Source organism: Epinephelus fuscoguttatus, linkage group LG21 (genome assembly GCF_011397635.1).
Source record: "Epinephelus fuscoguttatus linkage group LG21, E.fuscoguttatus.final_Chr_v1".
NCBI classification, from domain to species: Eukaryota; Metazoa; Chordata; class Actinopteri; order Perciformes; family Serranidae; genus Epinephelus; species Epinephelus fuscoguttatus.
Genome location: NC_064772.1, coordinates 38,266,689 through 38,289,828, shown reverse-complemented (window position 1 = coordinate 38,289,828; position 23,140 = coordinate 38,266,689). Strand labels below are relative to the sequence as shown.

At 44.9% G+C, this 23,140-nt stretch overlaps 1 protein-coding gene across 1 annotated transcript in view; it reads right to left on the bottom strand.

Annotated features, from left to right (window-relative positions):
- palmdb (palmdelphin b) overlaps positions 1–20,493 on the bottom strand; it is a 28,595-nt gene extending 8,102 nt beyond the window's left edge. Inside the window, exon 1 of the mRNA XM_049565509.1 lies at positions 20,419–20,493. The gene's annotated coding sequence lies outside the window, so the exon portion shown is untranslated. The remainder of the gene's footprint in view (positions 1–20,418) is intronic.
- Positions 20,494–23,140: the final 2,647 nt, after the last annotated feature.

The following is a 23,140-nucleotide window of genomic DNA, read 5'->3' as shown; positions in this document are numbered from 1 at the left end:
GTCTGTAATGCACTACAAGCACATTATAATTCATTCATAAGGATTAATAAAAAAAAGTGTTTCTAGTTATGCATGACAACTTATAGCAAGGTTTACGAAGTTACACAGCACGTTATAGACCGACTCACAATGTTTACTGACAAAAACTTCCAGGCAGTAAATCTTGTACACTTTTTTAGAATATTTTCGTTGCTTTACGTCACTGTCAGACTGTTCCGATGGATAACTGAAGCCATTATATCAAAGCCACCAGACTCCACTGACAAAAACGGCCATTTTGCATAGCAGACCACTGTTGCTGATCTACCGCGGCCTCACCTGGTTAGTGTGTAAGGTAAAGCAGAGCAAATGTTAGATCATAGCACACGCTCACACTGATATTTATTTTTAGGTGGCTAAAACACATATTGCTGAGGCACTGTCCATAACAGCACACTGTCTACCTGCCACGCTGGTAGATTTGGTTTATCAATCATGACAACAAAGCAACAAATCAGATCAAATAAACACAGCCGAAACGTCAGACAGGTCAGACCACTGTGTTTTACTACATATCTTTGAATGTTACGTTACAGCTACAGCTGAAATTGACAGAAATCGACAAGTTTGCTGATTTTACACGCCTCCACAAATGTAATCAATTGGCAGTTTTCTACTCAGAAGTGACTGTTGTTAGAGTGACGTCACGGTAATTCTGTGGATAACTGACGGAATATTTGCCAATTATAAAGACACATAGAAACCTGTTCTAACATATCCTATCAGACGCTAAACACTACACTTGTGAAATGGAATAATGTCTTATAAACATCACTAATATGCTATAGCAGGACTTTGCGAGCTTTAGGTAAAGTGACAGCTCACTGTAGGTGAGCATGTGAGCTCAGCAGCTTGCTCTCATTCCACAGTCGTTACATTCGGCAGCTTTGTCAGAGATCTGAGCGTCAGACGGCTGAGGCCAAAAAGCCACTGTTAATGACAGCACGATAAGCCACTGGGCAGCGTCAGATGGTAACGTTGCCGGGCGGAACCTTTTGCTATGTTATGATACTCCATAAGATACACAGCCGGACAGCATCAGGTTGAAATGCAGCCAGTAGGGGCATCGGTGGCTTAGTGGTAGAGCAGGCACCCCATGTACAAGGCTGTTGCCGCAGTGGCCCGGGTTCGACTCCAGCCTGTGGCCCTTTGCTGCATGTCACTCCCTCTCTCTCTCCAGAGCATGTGAGCAGAGCAGAGCAGGTGAAAATTTCCGCTCCTCGCTCGCAGACCTGTCACTTTGCGCCACATGTCCGCTCCGCTTGGTTCTGCGCATTTTTCGCTCCGCTCCACTCCATCATAAATTTTATCCCGCTCCACTCGCTCACCACTCCGCTCAAAAAAACTGCGTCGTACTACCCTAACCTGTAATCTTCTATTCACAAATAAAACATGAGCTTGGTAGATTCTCCAGGGAAGCCCTCTCCCCTCTCCCCGCAGTTAGGGACCGTTCTCCAAGGTACCGCTGCTTCTCTTCTCAGTTTCTTTTGTGAAGTACACCGTAAACGCCATAGTTTTGAAAGAAAATAGTGTGGGTGTGCGCAGGTGCAAAGATGCATTCTGGGTGGGGCATGAGCGACCAGAGCGACATTGGAGCGAGAGATAAGGCTCTGCTCCACCTTTTAAAAAAAATAGCCGCTCCTCGCTCAACACAAAATCCTTCTGCTCCGCTCACATGCTCTGTCTCTCTCTCCCCCCTTCACACTTGTCTGTCCTATCCATTAAAGGCTAAAAATGCCCAAAAAATATTGGTTGGCGTTGGTGGTAGCATCCTGAAATGTCAGCAGTAGACGGAGAAGGATACCTAGACTGTAACATGTAGATGTGAAAGGCCACTGCGGCAACATGTGACGGCACCGTGGCTCAGCCTCCCTACAGACGTAAATAAAAGATTTAAGAAAATCAGCAGAATCCCAGTTTAAGGCTTTTATCCACTGGTGAGGAACATTTGCAAAGAGCTACCCAGGCTTTACTATGAACTATGAACAGCATATTTCCTACTGTCCTCCAACAGATAACATTTTTTATATGTTTTTTAGTTAACCCATATTCAACCAGGGGGGTCCGTCGAGACCAACAACCTCTTTTATAAGGGAAACCTTTCCAAGACAGCAGCACACAAAAACTTAGAGCCAAATGCACACAAAATAAAAACATTAAAGATCTACAGTAACATTTAGAAATATTTACAAGAACCAACCGTTTCACTCATCATGGTACTTAGGAGAGATTTAAAATCAGGCAGAGACCAGTCCACGTAGTTTCAACTCTTCCTGAAGGTTTTTACCAGGTGAGAGCAGCAGAGCACATAAAAGCTCTCTGTCTTAGCTCGGCGCTAGAACCAGGAACAGACAACAAACCTAAGTGTTGAGATCTCAGACTGTAGCTACAGTCACATCTCTGTTATGATGGGAATTTACCCAGTATGGCTTTATAAATGAACAAATACCAGTGACTGAGCCTACGAAAGCTCAAAGATGGCCGACCAGCCCTGGACAAAAGCGCACAGCCATTCAACCAATAACATGAAATCTTTACTGTCCATCCAGCCTTCAATCAGCCTTTACATCGAAATACTCTTTGACCTATCTGAGGCCTCGTCCACATGTACATGGGTATAACTGAAAGTGTAACTTTTTTTTGTCAGGGGGGCAAAAGGTGACAAAGATACAAACCCTCTCAGGGTCTGTGGAAGATATACCTTAAAAAAACAGGTTTGTGAGCATGAGCATATGGGATCATGTAATATTCATTTTACAAAAGTAACGTAAACGGGACACCAGTTCAGGGTTAAAAATACATAAAGAAATAAAGAGTTGAGAGAGCGCAGAGTCAGATTCAAAATGATTTGAAAGTACACTGTGTTACACTGTAGAGAGTAAAAATGAATGAATGTTTTCGCTCTTTACAACTAATGCGACTGCTGTTCGGTCACTTCAAAGACGGGCCTATCTGCTGCGTGCTACGCCGTCCATCAACACCCACCGGACAGCGGGAGTCACGAGGACCAGCGAGATCTCGTGAATTCACGTATAATCTTGCGATATAACAAGATGTAGTTTCTATAAACAGAAGCACAAAACCAGAGGAGTAGTAGGAAGACATCTGGGTGCACCTCCATGATTAACATCTCCTCGTCCATGGTGTCAACGGGGTGAAATGACGTCTGGAAACCTCTGACCTGTTGACTTCAGGCCTGCCTCCGCCCATTATGACGTGTTCAAGGTGTAGTGCAGGGAAATATGATCCGCCATGAACACTGTATATTTTATTTTGAAAATTAACCGGATGTTTTATTTTGTTTCTGTGCACAACTTCCTGCCCCGCACGATCTGCTCTGTGCTGAATTGCTGCGTGGTGCTCCGGCATCCGGCAAAAACAGAAGTCCTGCGTATCTGTTGCGGAGGGCTCCGGAGCACTGCAGCTGTGACGGAGCCGGAACGCAGCACAGCCGCAGCCGGTGGAAACACACACATTGACTAGAGTTGAAACGGACCGGCTCTGCTGCCGTTCTGGAGCGCAGACGCAACCAACACGCATCTGGTGGAGTTTGGGGGTTAGCAGGCGCCCAGGTGGTGTTCAAGCACCTGCTGTTTTGCCTTCTGACGAGATGGTCTCCCTTTTTAATATTTATAATATTTTAGTGTTTGCATTTGGCGCATGGCATTATTGTCCTTTAAAAGTGTGTTCTAACACCTGACAGCCACATTTAAGTTTTCATTCTGCCGGATCACAGGAGCCCTGCTCCTCCCTCATCAACATCCCTCGTCACAGTCACCACAGCTAACAGACTTAAATCAAGCGTCCTGCAGAGCAGCATCACGTCTCCCTGTGACCTGCCTTCATGGAGAGCCAGGTAACAAGTGTTTGCCCTCAGCCTCAGTATTGTTTGTAACTGAAATGAAATTAAACTATTTAAACATCTCATTTAGGCAATAACCCACCATTTAGTTGAACAACAAGCTAGCTAGTCTGGCGTGAAATCACACCGTCTCCTTCAAACCCTCTGGCTGCCCGGTGCAGACGGTGGAGACAGACGCCAATTAGCTGTCCCACTTCCACACGTCTTTAGAAAACTACACTCAACTTGAAATCATGTTCAGATCTCCCACGCCGCGGCTCTGATAATTCATTTAAATAAATCTGAAATGCGGTTTAGTGATGCACATCTCTTGTGCCAAGAGTGCAGAGGAGGAGCGCGGAGCTCCATGAATATTTAAAGCTCATTCAGAGGATCATTTCAAGTTTTAGTACGTGACTGTTTAATGAACTCACTGTGTTTTTCTCGTATACACAAACTTTATTGTTTACAAATTACAAAAAATTTATTTCTGAAAATTTTTTATTTCTGAACCAACAGGAAATAAAACATTTAGCTGGATCACAGGTTAAATTAAAGGTTTCTGATAAGAAAGTAACAAGAGAAAATATAAAATCAGCCCTGCAGCATTTAAAGCCTGAAGAAAAGAGTCGTGTTTGTAAGAAGCTGAATTCGATGTAGCTGAATCAAACTACCCTCCAAAAGACTCTTTTCTCTTCAGCGCTCTGTGACCTTCATACTGAAGAACTCTGAGGTGGAGATCACCGTCAGTGTGTCGGAGCAGCTTCCACTCTGAACTTCCAGAACCATTTAAACCTCACTGCAGAACACACGCCCTCATTTATACACAGTAAAACACATGTTGACTCAGCAATGCTTGAACAAAATTACCTTGGTGTCTGCATCACTGTATGGGTAGTAACACAAAGATGTAAGTAAGCTAAATGTGTTCCTGTATATATGAGAGAGCACCTGCTGCCGGAAATGTCTGTGTGATGACTGCGGCCAAGACAAGATGTTCACAAACTGATTTCATAACCACGACAACTAAAAGAAAAACTGACACGAGGTGATTTTAATTCAGCTTCTGTCCTTTTCAGTGAGCTCGACATTTGCGCCCTTCTCAGGTAACATCATGAGGCTAATTTAACAAGCCTCCTGCTGAACTACATCATAGTGCACGTCCCTTTTTTCATTGATTTTGAAAGTTTCAACATTAAACTGTGGTTTATAGGCCATATTTCTTATGGCATCCTGTCAATAAATAACAAAATAAATAAGACAAATATAGCCTAATGTAGCGCTCCATCATAAGGCTGGGACCTGTCACTGCTGAACTGCAGCTTGTTAACACTGTCAGAAAACAAGAGTGTATCACAGCCTCTACAGAAGCGTTCAGTGCAGTGTGTGTGTGTGTGTGTGTGTGTGTGTGTGTGGCGAAGGATGAGAGGGAGACGGTGTGTCTGCACTCAGGACAGGCAGCTGAGCTGGTTGTCAGGTTAGCAGTAAACCATGAATGTAACAGTGAGCATTGAGTGTGAAGTGGTTTCATCAGTGCATACAGACACTGTGTGGTGTTTTAGGGGAAACACCGGTTAGTGTTCACTAAATCAACCTCATCAGGATGAAGAACAGTCCACAGCTTGACACAAGTTTATCATAACAAGGCGTTATAGACATGAACTTGATAGACAGTGTTACAAAATTGTTCATGAGTTCAACCTTGACAAAAAGACCCTGACTTGTCAGATTCTCTGTTGGGACAGAGCTCATCATCATCCTCACTGCCATCATCAGCAGCACACACACGAACACTGGACCGGCTAAATAACACTCCATGATGTTATTGTGAATGTAATCACCACAATGTGACTTTGGCAAATCCTCTTCAACAAGTCTCGAAGTGCAAACAGCAGACTAAAGTTGTCAGGTGGAGAAACACTTTCTGATGTCTCTGCAGAGGGTGGGGGTAGCAGTGGAGGGTGACGGTGGTGGGGGGTGCTTGCCATCGCTATGTTTCCCTGAGTCAAATGGGTTATGTGCAGACAGAAAGAAGGCACATGAAAAGCAGCTGAATTAGATGGCATTATGTCTGTTCTTATGTAAGACTGCGGGGCTGGGTCTGCCTCCCACACACTGCCGAGTGTCCCTGCAAGATGATTGGCTGAGCGCCACAGTCCCCATGTTCACACTTGCACTCACGTACTCACAGACATTTAAATTACTATTGCTTTTCAGCGTGAGAACAATCAACTGGCTACATTAATTCCTTGACATTTCAATTTCAAGATGCACTCTCTGAACGCCAACATCTGCCCAGTGACTGAATCAAACTCTGAACAAACAACATACACACAGGGATGCTTATTACATGATTTATATCAGGACGTATTCTGACGGACACAGAAATATAGAAATACAAGACGATGCAGTTGCACACAGATGAAATAGTGGACTGGTGCCTCTGCTTGTTTCTCTGAGCAAAATGTAAATAATTAAATAATCACCCGAGTGAGTACGATGAAGGAGAAGAAGTCTCAGAGAAAAAAACACATCTTCTGACACCGCTGGGTGTAAACGTGCTCTGTGGATGGCAGCAGCTCCGCCTGGTGAGGTGCCGAGCGGCTCACCACCCTCTGTACAACTGCAACTGCAATATAATACCAGGCGACGATGCAGCGAGTCAAGACACTGACTGAGGTCTCTACGAGGCTGGTTCTCTCTTTACCGAGATAAATCACTGTGGTAACTGATGCTGGACCAGCTGAGGGGCATTCCATCAAGGTGGTAAAAAGGCCGGTCTGAATACGTATACATATCTAGAGAGTATGATGCTCATGTCAACAGGGACGAGAAAACATGTCTGAGTCTACTTGCTGGAGCAGTAAACTAGCTGTCATTACATACAGCAGTCAGTCTTTTCCAGCTGTTAGTCAGACCCTTTGTATTTCCATGGAAACAGAGACAAAAAGTTTTTTTTTTTTTTTTTTGAGCTTTAACTGCCCCTCAACATGAACACATTTTGGTTATGTATTTTATTTTGTTGGTAGTAGTTGTATAATCACAATATCACACTCGAGGCTGAGCTTTGACGTCATTTCACTGTCATGCCACAAACGACATGAACGCATAGCCTCAAGTGTGATATTGCTTAAATTTAAAGTCAGTCCTGTATCTTTCAGTGTGGCTACTTTTAATCAAGCTAACAAAATAATATCTTTATTTATTTCCTCAACATTTTTACAGTGTTTTTATTATGCCAACATTTAACAGCTATAGGTAATAATATATTAGAGACTGTACATGTATCATGTGTTTAAGATGTTTCTGTGACTGTCTCTTTATTTACTGAGGTGTCACACTTGAGGAAGGTTGTGTCAAGTTGCATTAAATTGCCTCTGCTGTAGTTTTTACATAAGTTAGTTTTAAGTTAAGTTAGTTCATAAGTTAGCGGCAGGTTCGCCCTCTGCCCTGTGCTTGACTCACAGTCTGAAAAACGCTGAGGAAAGCTCAGTGCTGAAACGCGTCCGTTTTTGACACTGCTGTGTGTCATTAAAAGACTGATATATATAATATTTGTGAGTGCTGACCAGGGGTCGCGTTAACCGGATATTCTCAGTCACTGACCGTTTTTTTTACAACAATGACCAGAAAATCTGAAGGCCGTCGGTCATTTTGACCGGTTGCAATTACCACCCCTGCCCACTTGGCGGCGGAGTGCACAGTCAGTGGTTTAAGTGGCTGCCGTTTTCACACTGCAGAGAAAAGGTCATTCATCTGCTTCATGTAGCGTTGCTGACATAACGCCCTGGTAACACCGGACGCAGAACCGAAGCGCAGCGCCCAGCAGCAGAGGCAGTTTTCAGTCAGCGCCCATGTCAACCTATCTGACTGTCCACACAGGCCGCTGAGCAGAGCGGAGCGCCCGTGGAGGCAGCGCTTCAGTTCGGCATCTGGTCTGTTTTTCACGGGAGCCATGAGCGCTTCTGTCAAGCTGGATAGAGCGGATCGTACCAAACAGGAAGTCGGACACAGAAAAGTCGAGAGAATCCGGCCAATTTTCAAAATAAAATAACAGCACGCACTGAGTGAGGAACGTGAGGAGAAAATACCGTGTTTATAATTTAAAAAAAACACAACAGTGCATAACCGAACACATTTTTCAATACCATAATCATTTCATCACAATTTTAATTTTGTGTCACCGAGCCTACAGACATAACTACATAACGCCCTGGACACACCGGACGCTAAGCCTAATGGCACAGGTGTGTGGATGTCTGTTCATCTTTTCGTTCATGTCCTTATTAATGCACACTTTATAACTTGCTTGTTGGATTTATTAAAAACGAACGAATGAAAACTAATTGTCTTTGAATATCTTTATTATCATTTAAAAACGAAAATTAAAATAACCAGTAAAAATAGATTATGACCGGATTTTTATGACCCTGTCGGTCAAAATGACCGGCGACGAAAAAGTCTAGCGCAACGTCTGGTGCTGACATTTTGATCTATTCAGTGGGGGAGAGTTACTGCCCTGTCTTGTTCACGAGTGATGGTAGAATGGAGCGTGAGATGGATCGGCAGGTCAGTGCAGCTTTTGCAATGATGCGGATGCTGCACCGGTCCGTCGTAGTGAAGCTTTCAATTTTCTGGTCCATCTCCGTCCCAACCCTCACCTATGGTCATGAGCTCTGGGTAGTGACCGTAAGAATGAGATCGCGGATACAAGTGGTGGAAATGAGTTTCCCCTGTAGGGTGTCTGGGCTCAGCCTTAGGAGCTTGGAGTAGAGCTGCTGCTCCTTCACGTCAAAAGGGGTCAGTTGAGGTGGTTCGGGCATCTGATCAGGATCCTCCTGGGCACGTCCCACTGGTAGGAGGCCCCGGGGCAGAGCCAGAACACGCTGGAGGGATTACATATCTCATCTGGCCTGGGAACGCCTTGGGGTCCTCCAGGAGGAGCTGGAAAGTGTTGCCAGGGAGAGGGACGTCTGGGGTGCTTTGCTCGGCCTGCTGCCCCTGCGACCTGGCCCCGGATAAGCAGATGAAAATGGATGGATGGATGGATAGTTTTATGTCACAAGTTACACAACGTTTGGGCACTAAACATGTACTTTGGCCACTAAATTTAGAGGCTCGTTGGCCTGTGGGGAAAAGTATCAGCGTGTGTCCTTGTTGGTGTTTGATGCCTGCGTCACTGTCCCGCTCTATGGAAGGCTCGAGATGAATCCACCTCACCCTGCAGCTGAGGTCATGAGCTCCTGCTGCCAAGTGTCAAGGCAGCAGCTAACCACGGCCTGGCGGCTCTATTCACTCCAAAGCTGAGAGTATTTAACAGGATATCCACGGCTGCTGACTCCAAACATCAAACACAACCAGCACCCGTCCAGTCTGCACCAAGTTTCTAATCCTCTCGCTGTCCTCGTCCTCCACATCTCTTTTTGAAACAGCCACAGTCGGCACATTCCTCTCATCAAGCCAACTCTTGCGTCATGTGATTAAGCAGAGTCTGACATTAGTGTTTAGATGCAGTGGTAGTTATGATAATGCTTCAATCTCCCACAGATCAATATAATCATCTTAGTGTGTGAGTTCCTGCAGCAGAGCTCTAACAGTACAGAGCGTACCGCCCTCTGCTCAGGAGGACTTGGCAGCTTTAAAGCAGCACTAGGCAATATTTGAATATTAAAAACTAACATCGCTCCATGTTTTCACTGAGTACGTCTTGTTCTCCACTAATTATAAGGCCAGATTCACTTTGTTGTCCCACATTTAATTCTATGGTCGGTTACTGGAGGAATCTCCAACCACGAAATACTACATCAAAAATATAAGTTGAGTTTCTTCTCGCAGCCTTTTCCAGATCCAAATCCATCCAGGGAACAAACAGCTGAGTAAATCCTCATCCTCAGTATCTGCCTGTTAGATGATGACTCATGATTGTAAACATGACATGTGTAAAACAGCCTGATGAACATCACCTGCTCACCAGGAGATGAATGTTTCTGACATTCTGACATCATCATTGTGCAGCTATCATTCATGGACACACACACTATCTGTGTGTGTGTGAAAGATGATGTAATATTTTTATCCTATTCAGCACTCAGTCGCTTTTAACTTTTTCTCCTGCTTCTGACTTTTGACCTGCTGTCACATGTGAGTTTCCCTGCTGTGGGATTAATAAAGTCTAATCTTATCTTATCTTATCTTATCTTATCTTATCTTATCTTATCTTAAGCGGCAGCCCTAAAAGTGGCATATAAGGCAACCTGTTGTGCTCTGTCTGTGGGTCAGTGTTAGTAAAAAGAGCTTCAAATCTGACAGTCTGAGATCAGCAGACAAAAAGACAACATGTTTAGCTGTTCTATGAGAGGAGCCACAACAATTGATTAAAGACAAATACATTTACCAACAGTTTGTCACCTGAGCAGCACTTTGCTGTGACAGGAGGAGAGATGTGATGATGTGACATGAAGTTAGATGCTAAAAAACATCATCGTGGTCTGTGACTGATGTGACAGCAGTCAATGACTATGTTTACATGCACACCATATTCTGATTCAATATTCCCAATAAAGTGTTTATATGCGCTGCAGCAACTGGAATATTCCGTTTACATGTTAATTGACATATTCCCGTGTTTCAGCGTATTCCTGAAAACACCCCGGGCTACTGGCCCACCAGAAACGCTCTGATTTAATGCAACACTCAACCTGCAGTGGGCAGCGATACGCCTATAGCGTCTGGTCTGACGGAAGTACAGAAGAAGAAGAAGAAGAAGAAGAAGAGGAAGAAGTTGTGTTTACATTGAACAGAAGCTGTAATGTTTGTTTCCCACATACCCCTGTGTTGTCCTACTTGCGCTTTTGCACCACAACTTAACTACAACACTCCTGCTGATCCATTTTGTCCTCAACAATGGAAGAAGAGAGCGAGAAGAAAAGGTGAATGAGTATATGGACCTTTCCTTCCAGCTTATGCCGTTCACGCCAGCCAGAGCCCCCCACAGTCTGTGGATGAAGGTACGAAGCCAGTTCTGCTGTTCTTCCTGCTCGCCATAACCATAACAACACCGACAACACAGGATTTGTTGTGAATCGAGTATGTGCAGACGTTACTGAATATTCCAGTACGGGGCATTTTCCGATTAAGGTGTATACATGTCACAATATTCTGGTTAAAACAGGCATATGCCTATTCGGAATATTCTCCAACCGGAATATGACCTTAATCAGGTTATGCATGTGTTTATATGACTCGTGCTCAACCGGAATATTGAGGATATTCTGTATAATACAGGAATATGGTGTGCGTGTAAACATACTTAATGGGACATTGGACATGGGACAGTCTCAGGGATATTCATCCATACGTGGGGTTGCAAGAAGGTTTGCTGTGTCTCCCAGCACAGTCTCAAGAGCATGGAGGAGACACCAGGAGACCGGCCGTTACACCAGGAGAGCTGGACAGGGCCGTAGAAGGGCATCAACCCAGCAGCAGGACCGCTATCTGCTCCTTTGTGTGAGGAGGAACAGGAGGAGCACTGCCAGAGCCCTACAACATGACCTCCAGCAGGCTACTGGTGTGCATGTTTCTGACCACACTGTCAGAAACAGACTCCATGAGGGTGGCATGAGGGCCCCACGTCCTCTAGTGGGACCTGTGCTCACAGCCCAGCACCGTGAGGCTTGACTGGCAGGTCCACCATCGGTGCCCCGTTCTCTTCACAGATGAGAGCAGGTTCACACTGAGCACATGTGACAGGTGTGAAAGAGTCTGGAGACGCCGTGGTGAACGTCCTGGGTTCCTCCTGGTGCAGTGGGCCCTGGGTTCCTCCTGATGCAGAGGGCCCTGGGTTCCTCCTGGTGCAGAGGGCCCTGGGTTCCTCCTGGTGCAGTGGGCCCTGGGTTCCTCCTGATGCAGAGGGCCCTGGGTTCCTCCTGGTGCAGAGGGCCCTGGGTTCCTCCTGGTGCAGAGGGCCCTGGGTTCCTCCTGGTGCAGAGGGCCCTGGGTTCCTCCTGGTGCAGGACCCGGCCTCACGTGTCCAGAGAGTCTACAGTTCCTGGATGATGAAGGCAGTGATGTCATTGACTGGCCCTCTCGTTCCCCTGACCTAAATCCAGCTGAGCACCTATGGGACGTTATGTATCGGTGCGTCCACCACAGACTGGTCACCGATGCCCTGATCCAGGTCTGGGAGGAGATCCCCCAGGACACCATCCTTCGACTCATCAGGAGCCCAGAGGTTGTCAGGAGGTCATACAGGCAGGTGGGGGCTGTACACACTGCTGAGTCACATGATGAGCCGCTGTGATCAAATTCACACGCGCTGAATCAGCCCTCAGGGGGTTGATGATTTTGGTTTCCATTGACCACTGTTACGTCATTTTGTTCTCAACAAATTAACCAATGTACATCAGTATATTCAGAAACTGATATTAAAAAATGATAAAATGAACAAGGTAATTTGTTTATGGCGATGTATTTTCCTTGTCTCTTTTCATCCACGACCAACCAGTCACACGTCCTTCTTTGCCAGTGGAAGTTTTTATAACACACACACACACACACACACACACACACACACACAAACGCCTACAAGGACACATGAATGCGACAGACTGAGTGCCATGGTAACCATCAACAGGCCTGACACTTAGTCCACTGCTCAGCTGTCACCGCCTCCACCTCCCTCTCACCACCTCATCAGCACTGTTCAATGTGACTGGAGGCAGTGCTGCATTCATGCCGTGTGGGAAAAGGGGTAAATACAAACATCCTACTTTGAAAGTTCTCTTTGTCACATTAGCAACATCTTGGCCGTATGTTTAACACACTGGATCGACCACACACTGCACAGAAGTACCGGCGCTGCTGCCTGCCAGCCCTGTCGTCCTGCATTACATTTGTCTTTGATAACGGCCGTCAGGATTTTACAATAAAAGCCTTGTGTTAACAAATGAATGGATTCTCTCCACGGAAACGCTTTGAGGCCTTTTAATCGTAAACAGAAATAAGAAGAATTAAAAATCTACATATATATTTCTTTCATGTCTGAGACATATTCTACAAACTGAAACTGTGGTAAAAGGTGTTGCTGGTATGATATCAATATAAATACCAACAGATCATTCCAACTTTTCTTTTGACATGTTTTTGCAAATTCCCGAGAGATGTTAAATTGTAGTCACCTAAAATTTTTTACCAGTGGATAAAATGTCCAGCATGCACTGGGGCAGTTTGAAGCTGAGTGTGAAGCGGTCAGAGAGTCAGCACCTCCAAATCTGAGGGCACGTGTCATGGACTGTTTCCTCTGGGTTGGGAGAAAGTTACCGCCTCAAGCAAAGGAGTGAGGGTAAAATGAAGTCTGAGATGGAAAAATGGGCAGACCCCCTTTTATTTGTGAATAGCCTATAGGTTAGGGTAGTACGACGCAGTTTCTTTGAGCGGAGTGGTGAGCAAGTGGAGTGGGATAAAATTTATGATGGAGCGGAGCGAAGAATGCGCAGAACCAAGCGGAGCGGACGAGTGGCGCAAACTGGCAGGTCTGCGAGCGAGGAGCGGAAATTTTCACCCGCTCCGCTCCGCTCACATGCTCTGGTGCTACATATACAACAAAATGGATGTTGCATAACACTAATCAGACAGTGATTGAGAAACTGGTTGTCCAAGTATTACAAATGTGGCCCGGGTGTCAGTAAGGTGACAATCACATGCATCTCCCTACGTGATGAACTGCTCCTCTTGTTACATCAAACAGAGTGCGAACACTTCTCTCAAAACACCTTGGCAACACTTCACCATGTCTGTGACGTTATTCACTTTGCTGTAAAACATGGAAATATTAATGTCAAGCTCTTCCTACAAAGACTGAGAGAAAAATAAGCAGATAATTCAACACCAAATGTTTTGATATCAAGTTCCACCGACTGTAATATCTTTAAAACAATGACTAGAGTATTGGAAACCAACCAAAAACCAATAACAAGACCAAAGTCAACAACGTATGTACCCTACAGACATGCTGACCAGACCAAAACCTGATCTTCAGGCCTGAGCTGCACTGTTGTCCAAAAACAACTTAAAACACATCAGTGAGCCACAATGGTGCACAGGGCACAGACCATAACGCTAACCTGTACCTACCGTCAGCAGGTAGGAGATCATCCACAAAGAAATCATGTCCAGGGAACAGCTTCCTACAAATTCCACTGCCACTGTTCGATACTGCACATCTGGGAGGGTCGTGTCAGAGTAGGAACTGAGTGAAACCAAACTCTGGTGGCCTCGTGTACGGACAGTCGTGTTTAACACACACACACGCAGTATTGGTCGAACTGTCATTGAGATGAAGCCAAGTGACGAGATGAGGCTCCCTGAGGCTGTTTCCTATTGACACACACACACACACACACACACACACACACACACACACACACGCCCCTAATAAAGAGTGTATGTCCCGTCTGTGCAGTGAGAGCCGTGACAAAGGTTAAAAATTCAACCTTAGTGTTTTCAATTCGTGTCATTGTGTTCAATTCCCAAACACTGGAGGACTGAACAGTGCACAGTACAGCAGTGGCCCGAGCACATTTGGTTACCTCGGCAAGCCTCCCTCCGTATCCCTAAAATCTGTACAAGCTCAGCTCAAAGCTTATGTAAGGCTGTAAACCATAATAATACATTTTTTGCTGTAGACACATAACGTATTTCTCAACACTTTGTAAGTTATTTGAACTCTTTACTGAAGTTAGTTTTTGAGAAATGATCATTTCTATGAGCAAAGTGAAAAGGCGTTGTGATGGATCCATCATTCATCCTCTGGCGCCACTGCTCGTTTTTGCACCGCACCTTACATAGAGCAACACACAGAAGACAACTCCTGACCTCGAACTAATCAGTAAGAAGAAATCTGGACCCCATGGCTGGACTAGTTCGCAGCATTCAGATTTACACACTCTCTGAGGACAGTTTGGGAAGAACTTGATGGGCGACACAAAGACGGTTGAACCAAAGAGAAAAGGATGCTTTTACAAATTAAACTGGGTTAGTGTGGATGTGCTCTTAGTGAAAGTCCTGGAGACAAACTTGTGTCTCAAAGTCCTGAAGACAAACTTGTGTCTCAAAGTCCTGGAGACAAACTTGTGTCTTAACGTCCTGAAGACAAACTTGTGTCTTAAAGTCCTGGAGACAAACTTGTGTCTTACAGACAAACGTCTCCAAACAGCCATAAAACAACAGGATCATTTAAAACAAGTCTCAAACTCAGCTCAGTAACAACTGTCAGGGTTCACAGACACAACTGTTGTTTTATGCTAGTCACACATCATTAGCTTTAGCATGTTTACATTACATAAAGTAGCCTAGCGGCTAGCAGACTTTTCCTCTACAAACAGTTGAACAGATGACATGTATTATTTATACTTCTTCTTCCTCAGCGTTGGTTTCAGTCTCTGTGTCTCCTGACAGAACAGCTCGGTTGAATTTCAGCCTGCATGAACGTTTTTTAGCCGAACATTGTTGAAACAGCAGCTGATGTTGCTGCAGTGAGAAGTTAGCAGAGTGAGACGCTCGTCCAAAATATTTCCACACTGCTCATTTATTCCTGAGTCAGTATGGATCTATGTTTTAACTTTGCATCGATGATACTGGGTCATTAATCATGAAATCGATATATCAATCCAGATCGATGGATCGTTACACCCTTACTGCGCAGACGCTGTTGTCAAATTGTGGTTGATAAAAACTATTTGGTCAGAGTTAGACAGAACGTGTGGCCATGTTGACTGCCTCTAGATATCCACAGTGGCCTCCAGTGTCAAAGACTGACATCCATTCATCCGTTTGTGCTGCTAACAGCGATGCTACACCTCGTCCATCACCATTTTATGGTGAAGAAAATCTCATCAAGAGATAAAAAAATCCCCTGTCAGTGTCTTTATTACTGCAGCATGTGGGGCCAGTGTGTACACCAAATAAAAGATATCAAAATGACTGTTTGCGAGGGTGCCACTGACAACAAGACAGGCAAAAACCTTGTGGATTTTCACTTGAATGCCCACTTCTTTAAAAATAAATATCTCCAAGCTCAGTGAGGAGCATGGAGACATTTAGCCCTTCATAAAATGTCACGTTGAAGTTGTGGTGTTGGACACGTGCCAGCATTATCAGGAGGTCTTTATCCTACAAACTGAAGGTCTGACAGATTCAGGAGAACAATAAGGATCTTGAAATGAAGTGTGTCTTGTGTCAGTGGCATGAAGTGTGTGTGCAGCATGTTGCATTACACACATACCTCTTGCAACGTTTTTATCTCAACTGGATGTGAAAGTCTTTTCACCAAGGAAAACAAGTCTGTGATCATCTAGATTTAGATATTTCAAGATTAAAACTAATGAATTAATTCAGTGTGTGTTTACCCTCCATGATTACACAGCCTGCTTTATTCTGAATCTATAACAACATTAAAGAAAAAGATGAGCGCTGCTGAGGCTTTCTTTGTCTTTAAAACAACAGACACTCACACTATTCTATTCTTTAGTCTGAAGTCCAGGTCAGGTCTGAGCCTGATGCTGGTCAGATGACACGCCGTCTCATGGTGGTCACTTCCTGTCAGCGTTACAGATCAGAAGCACAGAGAGTCGTTGACTAGAGATGACACGCCGTCTCATGGCGGTCACTTCCTGTCAGCGTTACAGATCAGAAGCACAGAGAGTCGTTGACTAGAGATGACACGCCGTCTCATGGCGGTCACTTCCTGTCAGCGTTACAGATCAGAAGCACAGAGAGTCGTTGACTAGAGATGACACGCCGTCTCATGGTGGTCACTTCCTGTCAGCGTTACAGATCAGAAGCACAGAGAGTCGTTGACTAGAGATGATATGCCGTCTCATGGTGGTCACTTCCTGTCAGCGTTACAGATCAGAAGCACAGAGAGTCGTTGACTAGAGATGATACGCCGTCTCATGGTGGTCACTTCCTGTCAGCGTTACAGATCAGAAGCACAGAGAGTCGTTGACTAGAGATGACACGCCGTCTCATGGTGGTCACTTCCTGTCAGTGTTACAGATCAGAAGCACAGAGAGTCGTTGACTAGAGATGATACGCCGTCTCATGGTGGTCACTTCCTGTCAGTGTTACAGATCAGAAGCACAGAGAGTCGTTGACTAGAGATGATACGCCGTCTCATGGCGGTCACTTCCTGTCGACGTTACAGATCAGAAGCACAGAGAGTCGTTGACTAGAGATGATACGCCGTCTCATGGCGGTCACTTCCTGTCGACGTTACAGATCAGAAGCACAGAGAGTCGTTGACTAGAGATGATACGCCGTCTCATGGCGGTCACTTCCTGTCGACGTTACAGATCAGAAGCACAGAGAGTCGTTGACTAGAGATGATACGCCGTCTCATGGTGGTCACTTCCTGTCAACGTTACAGATCAGAAGCACAGAGAGTTGTTGACTAGAGATGATACGCCGTCTCATGGTTGTCACTTCCTGTCAGTGTACAGATCAGAAGCACAGAGAGTTGTTGACTAGAGATGATACGCCGTCTCATGGTGGTCACTTCCTGTCGACGTTACAGATCAGAAGCACAGAGAGTCGTTGACTAGAGATGATACGCCGTCTCATGGTGGTCACTTCCTGTCGACGTTACAGATCAGAAGCACAGAGAGTCGTTGACTAGAGATGATACGCCGTCTCATGGCGGTCACTTCCTGTCGACGTTACAGATCAGAACCACAGAGAGTCGTTGACTAGAGATGATACGCCGTCTCATGGTGGTCACTTCCTGTCAGTGTTACAGATCAGAACCACAGAGAGTCGTTGACTAGAGATGATACGCCGTCTCATGGTGGTCACTTCCTGTCAGCGTTACAGATCAGAAGCACAGAGAGTCGTTGACTAGAGATGATACGCCGTCTCATGGTGGTCACTTCCTGTCAACGTTACAGATCAGAAGCACAGAGAGTCGTTGACTAGAGATGATACGCCGTCTCATGGTGGTCACTTCCTGTCAGTGTTACAGATCAGAAGCACAGAGAGTCGTTGACTAGAGATGATACGCCGTCTCATGGCGGTCACTTCCTGTCGACGTTACAGATCAGAAGCACAGAGAGTTGTTGACTAGAGATGATACGCCGTCTCATGGTGGTCACTTCCTGTCAGTGTTACAGATCAGAAGCACAGAGAGTTGTTGACTAGAGATGATACGCCGTCTCATGGTGGTCACTTCCTGTCGACGTTACAGATCAGAAGCACAGAGAGTCGTTGACTAGAGATGATACGCCGTCTCATGGTGGTCACTTCCTGTCAGCGTTACAGATCAGAAGCACAGAGAGTCGTTGACTAGAGATGATACGCCGTCTCATGGTGGTCACTTCCTGTCAGCGTTACAGATCAGAACCACAGAGAGTCGTTGACTAGAGATGATACGCCGACAGGTTTAGCAACATCGCAGAACGGCGCGTTGCAAGTAGTTGTTTCAAATCTTTGGTCTGAACTGGGCTGAAATGATGAGACAAAATGACAGAGGTGTTGGTGGTTTACTTAGAGTGATACAAATTTATCAAAAAGATACAGAGGCTCTGTGTGTGTGTGTGTGTGTGTGTGTGTGTGTGTGTGTGTGTGTGTGTGTGTGGCAGTGCATGGGTAAGTCTTTGTCGCAGCTACACACAGACACTGACACATTTCTGTTTGTGAAAGCCTTGAATACTGTGGCTCCATCCCCCTCCACACACTCCACACATGCAATCATTGCAGTGGACTGTGTAAGACAGCTGCAGGCTAAACTGAAAATATAGTGCCATAATTTTATACTGTCTATTACGAAACAAGCAGCACTGAAAAAAATATTGGGCACTTAATAAGTATTTACGGAGCGAGCGCGTCGATAATTTGTATTTTCCAAACTATGGAAAATCCATCAGTGAGCCACACTGTGTCAGTCACACACACACCATCCAGCTGCCCAAATACTCACAACAGTACCATCATGTAGATCAATCCGCCGATGAAAATAATCCCCAACAAATGCACTATTTCTTTGTGTTTGAGTCGAGTTGAAACTGGAGAGCCACAGAGACAGTAGGAAGGCATGAAGCACTAACAGACAGACAAACACATTGGTGGTTTGAGGCTCTTCACTGATAATCACAGACAGTACAAAAATATGGAATAACATTAGTCGTACCCTTTCTGCACTTCACAACATACAAACGACTGACTGACTGCACTCCATGGTAAACACGGTCTCACACCAAAGTTGTTGAAGACTGCCGGCGTCAGACACCGATAAAAGAAGCCGTCCTTTCACGTCGGCATTATATTTTAACGGTGCCCAGTAGCATCAGGGGGAAATGCGGCATGACAACAACAAAAGTGAAGGCAGCGGAAGTCCAAGTAGGGCAGGTGGGAGGGGTCATGGATGGGTCCAACAACCACCGACTTTCATCCGGGAGGCTGATGTTCGCTTCCTGTACAACCCAACCGTGTGTGTGTGTTGTTGAAGGAAAAATAACGTGAATACGCGGTGTTGTACTGACGTAGTGCTTTTATTTTGAAAGAGACTGTATCAAACTGTACATTTCCTGTGAAAACAGAAGTGTATTTTGAAAACAATGCATGTAACAGGCTGAAGTTGACACGGCGTCCCAGAACGTCAACAACCAACACACCCAGGGTACCTTGGACGTCATATGTGGACGTGGAAAGTCCATGACCAAACGTGGACATGTGACGAGGTCACAGTGAGGATGATGTTGCCATGGTGCCCAGCCTAGATGAGCTTACGAGACACTGAGACAACTGAGATGATCACGTAACACATGATGACGATGATGATGATGATGATGATGATGGCGTCTAGTTTCACCAGCAGTACAGAACAACGATGCCTCATTGATTGACACATGATTGCCGCTCTTCAGGAATACCTTTGTATCTGGCAACCTCAGTTGCTCATCTGATCACTGAAGGGCTGGACAATACCTGCTGGAGTTTGTTTGGTGGATAATAATGTCTACACACAAGTTCTCACCGACAGATGTCTCCAAACCTGGACACATCCAACCAAAGCTATCTGCACAGCCAGGTGCCATTAGTGAGATAAAACATTTTCATTTGGCTCAACAAACGCTCTCAAAGTACTTTCTAATCAGCTAATATCAGCATCTTGGGTCAAAACTGAAAATGTTATCTAACCACAAACGTAAGCATCTATCCACTCCATGCAAGGACAGTCCAAGCTCTCAGCTTATTCACACCATCCAAGCCTCGAACACACACACACACACACACACACACACACACACACACACACACACAGACGACTGCAGCTAGTCGATACACAGCATATTGTCAACCCAATAACTCTGCTCTGCTGGGAGGCATGCAGCATCCCTCCGTCCGCATCAATACCAAACACATGAGCTTATTTCCATTTTAGCAGCTGCAGCAGATAATGCAGTATGGATCTATACTCTGACACAAAGGAAAATCTTTGCAAACTTTTGGATGTGTGTGTGTGTGTGTGTGTGTGTTAATGGACCTACCTGAGACAGTGTAGCGTGCTAACGCAGAGGGCTCTGCTCTGTTTCTGAGTGCAGCCTCACACTGGCAGCTCTGCCTGGCTGATGATGCCTCTGATTGGACAGTCAGTGGCAGGGGGCTGTACAGGAACGAGCCAATGCTTGAGCTTCCTCTCATGAACCCACACTCAGGCGGAGAGGAGCTCATCTTGTGCTCATACACACTCTATCCCGTAGCGGGATTGATTTGAACCACAGCTTATTTCTCTCTGGTTGGAAGAAAATGCTCAAACTACACATTTACATATTTAATTGAAGACACTGGGTTACTGCTGTGAAATCTGTTCTTTGTCTCCAGTTTCACTGCTGCCTACAACACACACACACACAGATGCAGCTTCTGCCTCATCAGCAACCTGTTTGGCAGCACTTGTTAATGCATTTGGCAAGGACTTTGTGTACCCGCCATGTGTTTAAAAGCTGTGCTTCAGTTGGGATCACAAAATGTTGCTTTACATGTTTACATGCTTTATTCATTCATTCATTCATTTTCTGTAACAGCACAGGGTGATTGGGGGGGTGGAGCCTGTCCCAGGTGACACCAGGTGAGAGGCGGGCTTCACCCTGGTCAGGTCACCAGACTGTTACAGTGCATTACTGTTATTGTTGCTCTTTGTTGGTTTGTGTTTGACTGACTATCTTATCTGGTTTTGTAAAGTGTCCTTGTGTGATGTGAGAGGTGCTTACACAAAACACACAAAAACATTTTTGTTATTATTGTTGGAATTACCGTGGACGGACATTTACATGCCCACACCAAGCAATGATAGTCCCAGTGGGTCACGCTGCTAACCATCACTCTACGTCCACTCTGCCGGTGAAGGCCTGAACTTAAGATAAGGTCAAATAAGACAGGACTTTGTTTATCCCAGAGGAACCGTCGTGCAGCTGCTGCAACAGGAAGTTAGAGGAGTGTAAATACTGCTTGGGCCGCCACCATGTCCCACTTACCTCAGTAAGATGTTTCTGATTCAGAATAAATTTTTGGCACCATATAATAGGGAGCACGCAAATCAACATATTTCTAATACAGAGTTTGGGACTGATGTGTTGCACAGAGAGTTTATCGCAGCTCTTGTCCCTAGTTGGGCTTTTTACATGTAGACCTAAAACATAAAGTTTAAAAATGGAAGCACAATAAAGGACAATAAAATCTGAATTATCGGCTTCTCTCTTTAGAAAATATCAACTTCAATCAATTTTTTATGTGAACACATGACAGACTAATGTATCATATATGGCCCTGAAATAATATCACAATATTTCAGGGTATTTCTGTGATAACGATATTTTTTGACAGTATGACAAATTAGTAAAAAAACATCATTTTTAATTTAAGAACGTAGAGTTGCAACAAAATCAGTGATAGTTTCACAGTTTGCTTCAAATCTTCAGTAAAAACTAAAATGATGTTTCATGTCTTCAGTTTGTGAACAACAACAACAACAACAACAACAACAACAACAGTAACTCAGAGTCAGATTCAGATCCTGTCACAATATTAAGAGTTCAACTAAATCAACTCTACCACTAATTACACATTTAAACAAATGTCCCCTGGGATCTATATATGTAAATCAACAGCTTGATGGTCTTTCTGGTGACCGTGGACACAACGGCTCTGCTGGCTCTGACCCTTACCGTCCCATCTCTGTTGCGTTTGAGAATTTGACTGTAAAATACCAGTGACATGCTGTCAGCAAGACATGTCCCTGGTATTTTACAGTGCATCTACTGTGGTTTATTTTAACTGTATTCACAGTATACTGGATCACAGTGAAAATTAAAAAGCACAAGAGAAGAGACGATCAAATATTTCTGTAGTTTAATATAAGTCATTGATCTTTTGTCCAGCTGTTCGACTCATATTTGGAACATCTGTATCAAATCAATGAGAAGGAAGTGTCTCCAGTAAATGACTGAATCATGAGCATAAGCTGAGAGAGAGGACGCGTCTGCAGCTGACGAGTGTGAGTGTAAGATCTGGTTTTAATGTCGCTCCTGGAAATAACACGCTGACACTTCTCCATCTGCTGAGAGACACACGTGAGTCGTCATTCTCTTTTCAGTATCTTCCCATCGCCCGTCTGCTGTCGTACAGTTGGCTCTCTCACAGCACAAGTAAACACATGTTGGCTACATCTTCACACTGTCAACTTCTCTGCTTATTTTTGAGTCAAACGCGTGGGTCACACTCCCTGTGTAAGCAGTGTGTGTCAGCTATCTTGCTGTGGCTCGCCTGCATGCGGTGTTCACACAATGTTGCTGCTGCAGAGCTGCCTGTAACTACTGCGCCTCCAGGATTAAAAGCTCCACTCATTTGTGGAGCCGTGCTGTCACTGCATCGCCATCAACACGGACATGCAAATATTTCACAATAAAATGTACTGTGTGAACAAATCAAGGAATTACGTCCACAGAAATGTTGTCAGTGGGCTTTTATTTTGAAAGGGAAACTGGTCTGTGACAGATACAGAGATTGAAAAGGTGACATGATGTCAATATAACCATCAAAAGACCATTACGCCACGTCAAGTTATTTAAAAAGTGGGACACAAATCAAAATATTTCCTGCAGTGTTTCCTGTATACGTAACTACAGCGGCACTCTGCAGCTGCTACATGACATACATTAGCGGCGCAGCGACAGGATGTGAAAACATCTCCCCGTGCACATTTCACTCACT